The 14793-nt window shown below is 36.9% G+C and overlaps 1 pseudogene; it reads right to left on the bottom strand.

Annotated features, from left to right (window-relative positions):
• Positions 1–12114, bottom strand: part of LOC120626443 — a 62997-nt pseudogene extending 50883 nt beyond the window's left edge.
• Between the last annotated feature and the right edge of the window lie 2679 nt (positions 12115–14793).

The raw sequence follows: 14793 nt of genomic DNA, 5'->3' as shown, positions 1-14793 counted from the left end.
ATATTTCACTAAAATATAGCTCGTAACGGAAATTTAGAAGCCCACCTATCTTCTGCACAAGCGAAACCATCTGCACCGATAAATTCCTTACAATCAGTTCCGTGGCGTCCGTGCGTTGCGACAGGTACTTTTCAGTCGACGCGCACCTTTACCCCGCTATATATATAGAATAAAGATTATATTGTACACTACAAATTTTAATTATATTGTAGAAATCGGACCAACTTTACTTTGCAGTAACTTATTTGAAAAATTTGTATGGAATTGTCAAATGTTCACATTTGGTCCTTTATATAAAGCGTCAAGCATCATGCAGCTTCGTTTATTGGACGCCTTTCACAGCAAATCCTTATTAATTGTGAAGGGCTATATCAGGCCTCCATTGGTGTTTGGACCAAAAAAGACGCACAATGCCATGCCATGCGGCTGTATCGCATGTTGTATTAGAAATACTGAGACAACGTATCATCGTACGCGCAAATGATATACATGTTCCTTTGAACCGTATCAATGAAACTTTATGTATTCTCGTCGACTTTCTGGTAAATAGCTTGAAAACCGGGAATGTTTTTTTTTTATATTAATAACTAGCTTCTGCCCGCAACTTCGTCTGCGTGGACTTAAGAATTTGGTCTGAAATTGGGTCTGAAGCTTCGCTGGTTAGCAAATCTATCTGAGATATCGGTATAGAAAGTACATGTCCATTTCCAAAACATAGGTAATATGCATACCAATTTTCTAAGCTGTCTGCCCGCGGCTCGTAAACAGTTTTCAATTTGCTCTCGGGAACTAGTAAAGGAATCGGGATAAAATCGGGTAGCCTATTTTCTTTTCCATGTCAAAGGCTGTGTTAAAAAATATAGCGATGGTGACTGATGGTGGTTAATCTCCTTTTCTCAATTCATTAATTTAAACCCGTGCTAACTTTTCTTTCCCGCCAATCTATCTTGTCAAACTCGCGTCTCCCGCCATAGATCCTATACTTTTCTTTGACAGTCTACTAACGTCCATTATTCTATTTTCAATACATTATCAATGATTAAACAAACTATGATTTGTTGATATATTTAATATAGTCATCGGGTTTATCATAGATAAAGTGCTGTAATTCCCTATTTTCTAACACGTGCATAATTTCATCCAAATCCGTTCAGCCGTTTTTGCGTGATTGAGTAACAAACATCCTAACTTTCACATTTATAATATTAGTAGGATTAGTAGGATAGTAGGATAGTAGGATAGTAGGATTGACGAGCCGAGCAGATTGCCCAGTTAATGGTTAACGGAAACCTATCGCCTATAAACGGAGCAAACTAGAATGCTACTAGCAAACACGTCCTGCAATGCCTAATGATTTACGCGAAAAAAAAAAACGTTTCACCAACATTGGGTGATAACTATTGGTGGACGGTTGATGTATGACTAGGAATTTCCTTAGAGTAGGCGTTACTTATGTAGGCATTACCTTAATCTTTGTTAGTTAAAACGGGCAAAAGCCAGCCAGCTGTCTTTTGCCAGCTAGTTGTATAACATATCCTTAATAATAAAAAAACAATGTACAGTTAACCAAAGCTTAACTATAAAATAAGCTAGAGGCCGTTATAACTAAACTGAGTATAAACTCGTATGATAGTTATCTGTGCTCTACTTAGCTCGCATCCCTTGATACACTAGCTGTTGCCCGCGGCTTCGTACGCGGTTTTTTGGTTTTTCATGAATCCTGCGGTAGCCGTACATTTTCCTGGGATAAAAAGCAGCCTCTAGTTAACCTGTTACATTTATACTTGTAGCAGGTGTATTAAACCTATACCCGTAAGTGTATTACTTTGTGGCAAGTCTGTGTCGATAGAGGGGTAACTGGCCACGACCGAAGCTTTCCACCAGAATTCAAATTCAGTTTTAAAGTCTGATGTCAAATGGTGTTCAAAATCGATCCCTTTTCATTTGTCTGCCGAAAATATTTGACCCATTGCTAGTTTATATTCAGGAGAGTTAGGGCAGTGGAAATCTAAATAAACGGATTAGGGTGGTTACGTAATGTATGCCGAGTGGCTTTGTTTCGTCGCACGTGTGCTGTTTGGAAAATAGGTAATCTCATTAAGGGAAAACGGGAAAAAAAGGCGAGCGGGTCGCATCGATGTTATCACAATATCCCAAGTATTAAAGTCGCATTGGGCAGGATAAAAAAATGTCCTGTAGTTATTTTCTGTGGCCTTGTGTAGACCCAGGATTGTGTTGCTGTGTGATTTGTGATTTTTCCATTTGTCCCATTCCCATATAACTGTCGCATAGCTGATCAAATACCTCACTCCTAAAACCTTAAGAATATATATCATTTGATATTCAGCGTTACTTCCGTCAGAAAAAAAATTGAGTTACTCTCTTGTCACGCCTAAAGAAGTTCTACTTCAAAAATACCCTTCACGATCTCTTATGTGATGTCTAGGCGAAATTAAGCGCCGTCTAAAGTTACGACACCGATTCGACGGTTCATTAAGTTAAGGGGAGTCGAAAACTGACACTTGACAGATTAAAAAATATAAATTTGTTTTTTTATAATCTAAGAAGATTAATACCACACCTTATTGCAAGAACCCAGTGGCTTGCATAGAGGGTATGCAGATTAGGAAAGGCTTTTTATAAGTCTTACAATGCCTATCCTTAAGTCTTTTATTACTCGTACTTGATATTTTCTTCATTTTATATCATTTACATACCCTGTGCATACCCTCTATGCACGCCACTGCAAGAACCATAGACAATTCGGATGGGTGAAAGGTAAATGTATGTCTAGGAATCTTCTTTGATTAGGCGTTGCTTAAATAGGCATTGGCTGGTCCGTCCATTTTATTACCATGCTTCTAATTATAACGTAAATTTGGACGTCGGAAAGAACAAAATATTAATGTTACTCAATATTTTTATTATTAAGTATCTGTATTATTACCATACCATTGGTACCATATTATTTCAAATAAAAATTTGATTGATTCATTGATTCGTAATGTGGGTAACAAATTTATGACAGAAATTTTCTTGATACTGTCTAAAATAAGTTAAACCTCCTTTTAAGCATACTGAAAATGGCAGGAGGCCTCGCTCTTCCATAACAAAAAAGAATATTCTGATTAAACAATTGCAATACGGCTTAGAGAACTCCTATGGTTCTTCATGGTCCTGGAGTAGCGGAAAGCCCAACTTTTTTATACGTAGTATACCCGATATTATATAGTTTGGCTAGACCTCATCGTTGCTTTCTAACGGGCATGATTGTCGTCAAGCGCTGGCCTATCGTTAATATAAAAAAAAATCCAACAGTAGGTAGATATTCAAAGTGCCTGAAAAAATATGACAATTACTTCGGACATCTATCTGTTGATATACGTAAATTTATATCATTCTTAGATTTAAGATATTATAGATTCTAGGCGTAAGTGATTGTAATACATACGTCTAATAGGTTATTCTTTGTAAAGGACACTTGAGTCACTTTAAAAATGAAATACGACAAAAAAATTGTTTATGTTTGTGCGGTCGAATATTTTTCCTCCTCCACCTGAAATATAATATAATTATGTCGGCCATTCTGTGGAAAACCAACAAGCAATACAAACAAAAAATAACCCAGAAACAAACAAACTTCAAATTAACTCTTCGAATATCACAATTGTATTTTATTTCGCGGCGAAATCAATTCTGTATAGACCGCAACGAAAAATAAGAGAAAAGAAACCTCTGCCCCTCCTGTCTCAATTGGTTCCCGTCGATTTCCCCCGGGAGTATATTTTAATTACGCCACTCTGCTGGCTTTTGTTTAACCTGGGTTTTTATTAAAATACTCGATTGTCACTATATAGATCAATTTAGCCTCGCTGTGCAATGTCTCTCACCTTAAAAATTCGAAACTTTCCTATGAAATAGTATGTCTGAATAGGGCAGTAGCTTAAATTGGTTGCGGATAATTATTATTGTACCTCGTTGTTTAATCGCTGAGGCTGATTAAGAGTATTGAGCCCGTTCTCATCAACCAAAACTTATTTATTGAAATAACCATGTTACAGGCTCTTTTTAAGAGTACATTCATATTTTTTCAATTATTGAGAGTAGAAAATATTAACAGAAATGGCAAATAACACTATTAAATTTTTACCAATTGTGTATTGTGTGTGTGTATGCGTGAGCGCTTGTGTTGTGAGTGGTTGGGTGTGCGTTTGTGTGTGTGGCATCATAGCTCGCGGATGAACCGAGTTTTGATTTTATGTTACAATTTTTTTTCATTCCATATATGTCAAATTTAGACTATTGATTTTATGTTATGAATATCATTATTTTCTAATATTCTTTAGATGACCATGACAATGGCATGTAAGAACATCAAAACCTTGATCCACCTGTGTCCTGCACCGTGCTTGATATCGTCTGCCCACCTACTGGTGAATCCGACACCTTGGTACCCTAATTTCTTCCGGGCAATATCACGTTTGATCAGTACAAAACTAACTCCAAATCTAATGAACGATTGAAAGCTTTAAAAAAAAGCTTTTAAATAATAAAAAATATTCTATGGCATAGGCTCGTGTTTTCAGATGAAGTAGTTTTATATTTAATGGAGGAATTTTGAAATTATTCATCTATAAAACAAGTGCCTAGGTACAAAAACTGTGATTGCGTGGTTTTATAAACACTCGGTTAACTTTGAAATACCATTGAAATACAAGTACAGTTTTTATGAGTTAGGTAACACACATTTATGGAGGTTTATTCTTGCGTTCATTATGGGCGCTATACAATTCACGACATATCGTACCGATTTATCTGAACAATAAGCACGAAGCGGTTTGCTCCCACGTAATAAGCAATGCAAAAATCTGGTTCGCAATTCCATACTATCTTATGCACCAACCATTATCTAATACGAGTTTTTAGGACGAGGCCTTGAGACCTGTAATCAACCATGAACATAATGAGCGAAGATTGTAATTTAAAGTTAACTTAATAATGCAGATGGAAATGAACGGCAAATGTTGGCGTGCCAAAGCCCAATTCCCAAAACATACCGTTTCCTCCACAAATAATGTTTCAATTTCTTGAACAATATTGCTCGCTGCCTCCCCGGAGGGTTGTTGCGAACGTGGAAGCTTGGAGCTTTGTAAACTTTAAAATTAACTTCCCTTCTATTTATATTAACCCCATAATTTTATATTTTTATCACATACAGCTACAAAAAGGTATGCCACCATTCAGAATGCCTTGAAATTAAATGAAATTGAAATGGGTCTTTTGAGCCTAGTCACAAAACCTGCTTAGAAACCGATTAAATACGACAACTGTGTGTCACTTATAGGATAACTTAGAGCCACTTTAAAATAAAAAAATATACCACGACAATACACACATCGCCATCCAGCCCTTAAGTTAGCGTAGCTTGTGTTATGTGTACTAAGATGTCTGATGATTATTTATTGCATTTTATTTATTTTTTCGAAATAATAAATAAATAAATAAATATACTACGACAATACACACATCGCCATCTAGCCCCAAAGTAAGCGTAGCTTGTGTAATGGGTACTGAGATAGCTGATGAATATTTTTTTATGAATATAATACACATAAATACTTATAAGATACAGATAAACACCCAGACACTGAAAAACATTCATGATCATCACAAAAACATTTTCCAGTTGTGGGAATCGAACCCACGACCTTGGACTCAGAAAGCAGGGTTGCTGCCCACTGCGCCACTCGGCCGTCAAAGATATGTTCGTAGTGTCTGTACGAGATAATATGGATTCTATATAAGAACTAGAGCTCCAGTCAGGCTTTTCTGTCTTATTGTAATTAATAAATTTTAACACATTGTGTAAACTTATGCTAAAGACTTACCTTTCGGAACATAGTGTAAACATGTAAAATGCATCATCCCACAAAAAACTCCGACACCTTTCGCAAACGGTATACGGATGGTTAGATATTGATTTTTCTATAAAAACATCTGCTCAACTTATGTATAAGGAGGCTAAAAATAACCTTCAGAGTCATAGTATAAGTATATACTGAACCCCACAAAAGATACCTCTTGCTGTACATAATTTATATCTGATAATTTTCACATGCACTTTGGTTTATAAATACTGATAATTTCTCTAAGAAGTAATATTTTGTCATAAATATAAAGTGGATCGACTAGTTTAATGAGACATAAAGCATTGTTTGAGGCCTGAAGTACGTTGGGTCCTAAGGTATTGGGATGTCAATTCCGCACCGGAAGATCCCTACTAGTTAGACAGACACAACACAAAATCTTGAAAGTAAGATATGACTATAAAATAACTGTTTCAAGCAGTAGACCTCCATAAATAGATATCATTAAACTAACTATACAAAAATGACTTTTCGTGTAGCATTTCCTTCAAATTTTCACGAGTTTTCGCTATCAGATAACGATATCTATTCAAAAGGAAATGTATAGGAGTTTTTCGAATGGATTTGCAGCCCAATTACTGATATACAACAAAGGGGAGGGAATTCATTCATGCCGCCACTTCGGATAATATGACATCAAAATGGCTTGTGCCTCGTTAGATTAACAAATATAATATTTTCGTGTCATTGAGATTATGACGATGTTAACATTAAATAAGTTATAATATAAAATGTCTTTATCTGCTTCGTTAGTTTAATTCGGGTCTGGTCTTAGAATTAAATGGGTTTAGGCTGTAGTCCACTACGTTAGCTAAGTTCAGAATGGTAGAATTCACACCACTTTCAGAACATTATGGACAATTTTCAGGCACATAGGTCTCACAAAGTTAAAGCAAGTGATATTTAGTTGCTTAATACAAAAAGCTCTGAAAAGGTGAGACCGATTTCCGCGAAAGTGAGACCTATTTCCCCGAAAGTGAGACCGATTTCCTAGCACAAGCTATCACTGCTTATGTAATATAACAATTTAACGATTTTTTTTTTATAATTAGCCTAATATATAAATAAAAATTGACCTTCTGACTAGGCATAGCGTTAATATAAACAGACCGCCTATATAAGGACTTTTGTAACGACAAGTCTGTGCTTATCGTGGCTCTTGTACCGGTTAAGTGGCAAATTCTGCCGGCAAGAAACTCAGCAGTTTGCGCTGTTTCAGCTTCAACATTTTACAATTAAAGAATCCAAGCAATCTAAATCATTAAAAATATTATTGATTGTATAGTAAACTCGCTGCAATGCGCGAACTTGAGCTCTCGTAGCTCTAGAATTACCTTTCGGAATCGTATTGTCGTATTGTAAAAGCGAATACTCTACCCCACAAAGGACTAACATACCCCTAGCAGACGACATGCAGATGATAAGGTATTGAGTTTTTTATAAAAAAAACCCATATCATAAAAACCTATCGATCACGTAGCCAGTCCTTTGCGTTCAATTTGAATGCCCAGACTGAAACAGAGGCACGTAAAGTATCAGTACATTCGTGTTGGTATTCTTCTAAAGATTTATAATACCAGGTATACGTACCTTTATCATAAATATCGCTGATATACAGTTTTATTCAAAATTAAATTTGAAAAAACACACGTAATATTCTACCGAGAAGAATCCGTAAAAGGTTTTTCTATCCAATTTACATTAAAAATCATTTTTCAATTTGAGGAACCAGGCAAAGCGGAGCTGCCTGCTTCTAAGTAACCTTGTGATTGAAAAATTCCAAGACATAAATTTTATTGTAAACTCGAAGTAGCGAATGTGTTTAAACAAATTTAATTTTATCGCAACATACTTTACGAAATTAGTGTTTCTTCCACTGTAGTGGAAGAGGCCAGTGGAGTGTTTCGTCCAAACCTGTTTTGCGAATTCAGCTTTAAATGGTAATTAGTGAATTTCAAATAGCATTTTTTGTTTTACAAATCACCGCACTGTTCCTTCAACCTGAGGCGTTGGTGTTAAGCCTCGTGTGCTTCTAATTTCCAAAAATATCTTTATTCAAGTAGGCCCATAGGTGGCACTTTTGACGCGTACATAAGAATTACGCGGTAGTGAGATGATGGCGATAACCACATTCGTAAACTTAGAACTAAAGCTACGAGGGTTCCAAACGCGTCCTGGTTAAGAAGAAGCCCACAACAAATTTAGCCGGGTGTTTTTACCGATACCGTTTAGACCGAAACAAATCAATGTTGCTCAGCGACAGAAATAAGCAGGGCGATAGTACTTCATAAATCAGCTTTTTTAAATGCACAATTGAGGGCTTTACATACTAATACTATAAAGATAGATAATATATATGTATATCTTTATACATATATTATTGTGTGCGTGTGTATGTCACTGAACTCCGCCTAAACGGCTGGACCGATTTGAGTGAATTTTTGGTATGCGTTTGGGTGGCACCTTGGATGGTTTAGATTAACAAATCAGCCAGATGGGGCTGGGAACCGCTAGTAAATATACAAATCATTACATATTAGATAGGAAATAGTCTTAAAATGTTGTAACGTTCCGTTGATACTTCCGTTATGCAACTCGTGACAAAACATTTGCTCGTGATGCATGCAAAGATCTATCAATAATGCGATACTATCTAAATCTGAATCATCCGTGATGTTCTCTATTCCACATTCCTTTGTTTTGACATCGTTAAAAGCGAATAATGCCTACGCCTCATCAGCACATAGCATAGCCTTTTGAGTCGCAGGCTTTTGAATGCCGCTAGGCTTTGAATTAGTTACGCTGCACGAACTACGTCGATCGAATATACATAACCGAATTTTCTATACCGTCAAGTTAGTTGGTTTATAGGTGACTTTCCTTTTTACCGTAACTTTGCAAAACTGAAATGGAAGTTTGTTCGTTTTGTTTTCAGTGGCTATTTAAATACATTTATTAGATAGTCGATTGGCGCAGTGAGCAGTAACCTTGCTTTCTGCGTCCAAGCCGTGGGATCGATTCCCACGACTGGAAAATGTTTGTGTGATGAACATGAATGTTTTTCAGCGTCTGGGTGTTTATCTGTATTTTATAAGTATTTATGTATATTATTCATAAAAATATTCGTCAGCCATATACCCATATCACAAGCTATGCTTTTTTTGGGGCTAGATGGCGATGTGTGTATTGTCTTAGTAAATTTATTTATTTATTTTCAAAAGAGACAGTATTACTTAATGAGAAATTAAAATTAACATCATATGTTATACAAAACTATCAGCGGCTTATTGACCGCTTGGAGGTTACCCGCACACGTTTTTAGCTTCCTTGTATAAAAATTAAAATTGGCTAGCATATACTATCAGTTCGTATCAAGCGATCAGGCCAACAAGTTGTTTCCTTCTTTCACACCTACTCCTATAGCCATCAATAGTCGATATCTGTCCACTGCTGGACTGGAAACCCCCCTTCTAACAGATTGGGTATAATCACCAAGCTGGCCGGACGGATTGGCGATCGAGGTAGTAGTAGCACAGAGGAATAATCTCATTAAAAAAGAATACTAGGTAAATATCTACTCTGATGCCTTGAATAATAATCTCATCAAAATCTTTTTATCCGCCTTAGACAGACAATCGAAGGCACCGACGGACAAAACGGACCAACTTATATATGTGGTGATTATTTTTGACAGCTAATTGGCGCAGTTTGTAGCGATCGTGCTGCCTGAGTCCAAGGACGTGGTTTCGATTCCCATAGTTGGAAAATGTTTGTATCACACAAAAAAATGATAGTTTTTCAGTGTCTGGGTGTTTATCTGTATATTATATTATTATGTATATTGTTCATAAAAAAATATTCACCAGTCATCTTAGTACCCATAACACAAGCTACGCTTACTTTGTTGCTAGATGGCGATGCGTGTATTGTAGTGATATATTTATTTATATTCAACTTATAACACCTTTATTTTGCCTTCAAGGATGGGAACCAGACGATTGTATTTTTTCACTAGCCGACGAGAGAAAGCGCAACATAATCACTTTAAAAACTATTCACCATTTTGTTTTAATAATCGGTAACCAAAAGATATTTGAATTTCCAATGTCCATAACTTCCAGACGGCGTTTCCAGTTGTATAATTGGCAACCCGCGTCACACCCTCGTCAAATTGCCGGTGTTCGCGATCAAATATTTTACGGGAATTCATTCGCTTTTTGATACGATATCAATGAGAGTTCACACAAAAGACGGCATAGATCTGCGAGCTGCGAACATTTGCTATTCCTACTAACATGACGCCCGATTGGCGAAGTGGGTAGCGACCCCGCTTTCTAAGTCCATGGCAGTGGGTTCAATTCTCACAACTTGAAAATGTTTGTGTGATGAACATAGTTTTTCAGTGTCTGGGTGTTTATCTATGTATATAACTATCATCATCACATCATCACGTCAACCCATTGCCGGCCCACTGCAGAGCATGGGTCTCCTCCCACAACGAGAAGGGGTTAAGGCCGTAGTCCACCACGTTGGTCCAGTGCGGATTGGTGGACTCCACACACCTTTGAGAACATTTTGTAGAACTCTCAGAAGGTTTCCTCGCGATATTTTTCATCATCATTGAAGCAAGTGATATTGTAATTACTTAAAACGCACGTAACTTAGAGAATTTAAAAATTCGAACTCGGCCCCCCGAAAGTGAAGTCGAGCACCTACCCAATGCGCTATCACCGCTTCCTTATAACTATATTTTGTGAATATTATTCATAAAAATATCCATATCATCAGTCATCTTAGCACCCATAACAGAAGCTACGCTTACTTTGGGGCTAGCTGAATATATGTGTATTGTCGTAGTATATAGTAAATTTTACGTCAGTAAAGCTATCATTTCATTCTTTTTCATTCCAATACAAGTTAGCCCATGACTGCAATTTCACCTAAGATGGTACTATTACATGGCCTATTACATGGCAGGTATACCTATATCGCTAATCGGTTTCAATATGAGATACGGAACGCTCAATCGCTTAGCGGCGAGTCTTTGTCCGTAGGATGGTAAGTAGCCAAAGCCGAAGCCTCCCAGACAGCCAAGCCAAGACAGCCAAGCCAAGCCAGCCAACCAGACAAAACCAGATAAAATTAATTTCCTTAGATCGAATCCGGGACCACCCATTTAAAGCCACAGCCAGGAAGGTCATCAAAATGAAATTTAGCTAACATGTTTCTAGTACAAACCAGTACATTTTCCTAAATTTATTTCATTATTTTAATAATCGGTCAGGTACCTATTAATGTGGAGTCTTAAAAAAACGGAACGTTGCAAACAAAGGTGTAAACTTGCTGTCAAACAAATTCCACACAGTTTTTTGACGACCTCTTTGGCGCAACGGTAAGCGCTGTGAATTTAAACAGGAGGTACCGGGTTTGAGGTGCAATTTGAGAGTTTATAATCTCTGAATTTCCACTGGTCTGGTATGGTATTGAGGCTTTGACCGTGGCTAGTTACCATCCTTCCTTACTCCCAAACAGGTTAGCTTGCTACCATCTCAGACTGCATCATCACTTACCACCAGGTGAGATCGCAGTCAAGAGCTAACTTGTAATGGAATAAAAAACAAGGATTTAAGATCGGAGTAAATCCGAAGATCGAAGTCGGTTGAAGACTTTTTGCTGAACGAACCTCTGTGAGGCCATAAATAGTGCTGGAGCATATTTATTGGCCAATCTAGTTATATTAGTTATATATCCAAATAATTTAAAGGTATCGTTAAGATTATTATAGTAAGTAGGAATTAGTGTAAGAACATATGTATATTTTTGCATGCCAACTAAGGCGGATTGTTTGTCCTTATATCTTATCAATATAATATCTATGTAAAACCAATCAGCAAATAAACGAATTGAATTTAATTAAAAATTGAAATCGTTCTGTTGTAACGTATGGCGATAGTAAATGTAAATACTTGTATGATGATAACCCATGTTTCGTCTTTTATTTCTGAGCGGTTTCTAATTTCATTTACTTACCTGTATATTTTTCGTAGTTCTCTCCCACGTTCTGTTTTATTCCACAAACACAAATGAGACCGCAAAGCTCTGTATTGTACGCAAACACGACATTCCGTGACATAAGGCTGGGAATGTCCAGAATAAATTTATTATCAGCCAAATAGCCGTTACTCATCTCTTGAGAGTTACGGAGAGCAACGAATAATACCAACCTAGAGGGCCTTAAAAGCCTAAAAGCCTTTTAACTTAAAGGGACAGCTCTCACAGGCCAATAGCATATTATGTTTATTAAAGGTATATTATTTTTTTTATTCCTTAATTTAAGAGATGATCCGATGGGCGAATATGCTTTTCTGTAATGTTACATTACGTATAACTGCATACAGTAATACTACTCCATACAGCAGTGGCTACTGGTGTAATCGAGAGAGGAATTATTATTGTCTCTTCTCAATACCAATCCCAACCAATCGCAACAGTTTTACTAATAATAATAATAATGAGTGTGATCAGGAGCTATTATTAGCTATTATTAGAATCTCCACCGTTACGTTGTTGAAATACCATCAACACGTACGAAGCGTTTTGCTTCTTCCTTTCTGATCTGCACCGCAAAGGCCTGGAATGTTTTCCCATCTTCCGTCTTCCCCGATACCTATAATCTGGGTACCTTCAAATCAAGAGTGAATAGGCATCTTCTAGGCAAGCGCGCTTCAACTTAGGCTGCATTATTATTTACCATCAGGTGTGATTGTAGTCAAGCACTTGTCTATATATTTAAAAAAAAAAAACAAATGGCCGCAAACTCAGCCTTATGCTGTGCATTAGCAACAATGCTCAGCGCTGATTTTCAGTCTGCACCAGTATCAGACTGAGCAAACAATCGCGTCGCTCGTTGCGTTATGACTATAACTATTTTGGCGGCCCATTGGCACAGTTTGCAGCGACCCTGCTTTCTGAGTCAAAGGCCGTGGGTTCAATTCCCACGACTGGAAAATGTTTGTGTGATGAACATGAATGTTTTTCAGTGTCTGGGTGTTTATCTGTATATTATAAGTATTTTATGTATATTATTCATAAAAATATTCACAGTCATCGTAGTACCCATAACACAACCTACGCTTACTTTGGGGCTAGATGGCGATGTGTGTATTGTCGTAGTATATTTATTTATTATTATTATTAACTAGAGTTAATTCAAATAAAAAAAATGAAATAAATTCTAAAAAGAACAAATAAAACTAAAACTAACACAAACAGTACATATTTAACAGTTTAAAGTAAACATGTAAGTAAGTAAAAAAAGTAAGCAAATTATACAAAAAATTTAAATAAAAAAAAAATTCAAAAATAAACAAAACAATAAATATATATAACTGATTAATTGACTTCCTGTTTATTCATTTTTTCCAAACAGAACTCATTTTGCGTAGACAAATCTCGCTGCTACAATTTGTAAGCTAAGGTAAAATTTTTTTAGCTTGTCTTTCTCTCTCTCTGGTCGTTCCTTCATCACTGAAGATCGTGGTCCTGGTGAGATCTCAACTTCGCGTTGGTAAACTGTCTCCATCGGCTTCTGTTGGAGGCCATATTGGCGATTTGATAGAAGCGGTCCGAATTTGATTTTTTCAACTGGTCTTTTGCCTTCGGTGTTTTAGCTTGTAATAAAATAAAAATACTATTTCGCCAAGAATTTTATCTTGTTGTCATGAATGTGGGTAGGCCAGCACACAGTTAAAATATCCAACGGAGCTTAGAATTAGCTTATTAAATTGCTGTCGTCGGTAATCTTCGTTCCGGGCCCATTCCATTAGAATATAAACAACGTCTTCGACCACATTGCAGACACTACGATTGGGTGTATTAACTTTTCTCATCATGTAAGCAAACTTATTCAATGGAATATGCCCGGAGACAAGGCGGCCCGGTCTAATAAAGGAGCTATTGTATTGAGTATGGTTTCTATGTTCATATTGTTTGGTCACGAAATCTAGATCAAACAACGCAATAAACGCCAGTGGCGTGCACTTCATACATGCACGAAAGCACTGCATACCCTAAAAAAAAAATATTACTCATAAAGGGGAAGGATTTTTCCATTTTATGCCATTTTCCTTCTTTATGCATACCCTGGTCAAAAACCCTGTGCACGCCACTGAGTAACGCAATATACTTTCTTCAATCTACGTTTATGAAAAGATTATAAAATTGCCATACAGAAATAACAAGACAATAGCGTATGTGACGTCACAAAATAATATAACTTCCAAGAAAGAAAATATTCTTCCCTTGTCTCTAGAGGATAAAGGAATATGTGGAAGGAGGTTCATTCAATTATGGTGATATTTTACCGATATTACTTTATACTAAGCACCTTATATTTTTATACTGAGGACGTTTTGAAAGCGATTACAGTTTAGGGCTCGTGACAGATAGCTCAGTGAAAGAGACCTTGTATGTGTGTCTAAGTGAATTTACCACGAGATCGTTCGTTAGTTTAAGCTTCAGTAATATACTTGCCTTCGTAACTGACGGTCGTATCATCTGCTCTCATACATCTTAGTGGCGACGAGGTGTGGGATACAAACAGTGGCGTGCACTTCATACATGCACAAAAGCACTGCATGCCCAAATTATTTTATACAACCTATTATTAACCTAAATATTTATTGGAGGGAAATTTTTCCATTTTATGCCATGTACCTGGTTTTTGCATACCCTGGTCAAAAACCCTGTGCACGCCACTGGATACAAACCCACTCGTGCAAGAGAGATTGGGCGAGGGCGCATTGACGCCATGATGGCAATGTTACCGCCGACGACGTCAGCCTCGGAGCGTGATCACTCTCCCCAA

The sequence above is a fragment of the Pararge aegeria genome, chromosome 9 (assembly GCF_905163445.1).
Source record: "Pararge aegeria chromosome 9, ilParAegt1.1, whole genome shotgun sequence".
NCBI classification, from domain to species: Eukaryota; Metazoa; Arthropoda; class Insecta; order Lepidoptera; family Nymphalidae; genus Pararge; species Pararge aegeria.
This window is presented reverse-complemented; position numbering and strand designations above follow the sequence as displayed.